The sequence below is a fragment of the Alligator sinensis genome, unplaced genomic scaffold (assembly GCF_000455745.1).
Source record: "Alligator sinensis unplaced genomic scaffold, ASM45574v1 scaffold468_1, whole genome shotgun sequence".
Taxonomy (NCBI): domain Eukaryota; kingdom Metazoa; phylum Chordata; order Crocodylia; family Alligatoridae; genus Alligator; species Alligator sinensis.
In genome coordinates, this window is record NW_005842087.1 from 31,820 (window position 1) to 33,915 (window position 2,096).

The window sequence follows — 2,096 nt, forward strand, 5'->3', positions numbered from 1 at the left end:
GTGATATACATGACTGGGCCACAAGAATGAATTTGATTCTCCCAAATTGATAACCATCCCAGATACAAGCAGAAGAGGAGAAAAGGGACAGTAGTATGCTTGGTAACATTCACATGGTGCCCAGTCTAGTGACAGGTAAAAACTGCCCAGAACAGGAAAATAGAAGCACTAAAAGGTTTATCTGATACCTTTTCTGTTACTGTGTGACAACTTTTGGAATTCTGCAGTACACAGAGTTGAAAAACTATGAGCTGAGCAGTTAAGTCACAGTGGTGTACACATACATACATTCTGTCCACCCTCCACTTTCCCTCTCTCTGTCTCTCTCTCTCTTACACACACACACACACACACACACACACACACACACATCTCTTGAAAAGATGCAAACAAAATAAAGGAAAGGTATATAAACAAGTTTTAGTGCGATTAAAATTCAGTTTCTGTGTTTCCCTTTATAGTGCAAACTGCAAATAACTTTTGTTACAGCTTTTTAAAAGGAAGGCATTTAGCCCATAATTCATAGCTATTCATGCTCTGCAGATTACATTGCAATTATAACTACTAGAATTACCAGATAGCCTCAATAATAATTACTATATTATATGTAGTTTTGCAGGGTGGGCAACATTTCAAAAGAAGCAGGAAACCAATTAATTGTATTTGGATGGTATAGTAACAGCTGTTATGACTGTATAGCTGAATACAATCCTAGCATTTATGCTGGCATTGTTATTAGAGAAACAAAGAGAACGAGTTGTGACCCACTGTCACCAGGATCCACTCCTTCCTCCTGGAACTATCTGCCACGTCTGCGGTTGAACACGTGGATCTCGGCTTGGTCTCTTCAGTCATCTCCAGATTCACCAATGACTTCCCTATTCACTGGGGCTAGGGACAAACATTTCACATAAACTAGTTTAAGTGATCAGAAACTGGTTTAAACCTGTAACAGAATAGATGTTCAGTGCACATAAACCAGTATGAAAATGGATTAAACCATTTTGAGATAAACCTGGTTGAATGTAGACTTAACCGATTTGATCAGACTTAACTGATTTGAGTCAAACAGGTTTATGCAATGTCTGTCCCAGACCCCTTCCTGTTTTTAGTTAAATTAGAGTCCTTCAGCATCCCAGATGCTTTGCAACTCTGGGTGGGGCTCTGCTCCAGCCCAGCAGGACTGGCCCCTCCCCTCTGCTCCCTGGCTTCAGCTCCAGCACAAACTGCAGATACAATGGGGTCTGCCTGGCTTCCCCTGTCCCACCCTCAGCCCCTCACTACTCCCTGCGCAAGTAGGCATTCCCCCCTCCTCTCTGCCTCACACAGACACCTCTCAGCATTAGCTAGCATACCACATGCTGGCTACAGTCTGTGCTGGCAGGGAGACAAAGGCAGATTACAGGGAGATGTGCCTGCGGGCATGTGCCTGGATTTCTTCAGTCCAGAGAGGATGTCTGTACGGTTACAAACCAGTTTAACCTAGCCAACTTAGACTAACCTGCTAAGTTTGAATCAATTCAGGCTCAGGCTTTTTGAATGTCCCTAGCCTGGAAGACTGTAATCTTTATATTGAGGGACAGCTGATAATTGTGACAGCCAGAACCAGAGGGATTAATAAGCAATAATATGTGCTTCTTGGAGGCATTTGGTATTTTGCCTAAACAGGTAATATTAGTTAATATAAGCTTGTAGGTTTGTAAACTGCAAATGTAACTTGTCTGTCATAATTTTAACCAAAATGATAAATTAACTGTTCATGGAACTGACTGGGCCCCATAGGCAAAGCTGTAGCTGTGAGATTAGCTGGCCTAACGGTTTTTTGCTCAGGGTTCAGCCTTAGCGATAAAAACTGGATCTAACTGCTTGGCACACCCAACACATTCCAGGAAAGCATATCCCAAGAAAGCATATTCAATTGAAGCCTAAAAGGGGTTGGGATTTAGGCGGAGCGATGTCAATTTCAAACCTAAAGGTGCTGCATCATAATTTGCTTATTGGATAAACCTGGGTCTGAGTAGTAACCTTTTATGATAATTTTAACACCTTTCAATCCCATAGGGTAATAGCTGCTATAGGGCAACATTGTGAGTGGC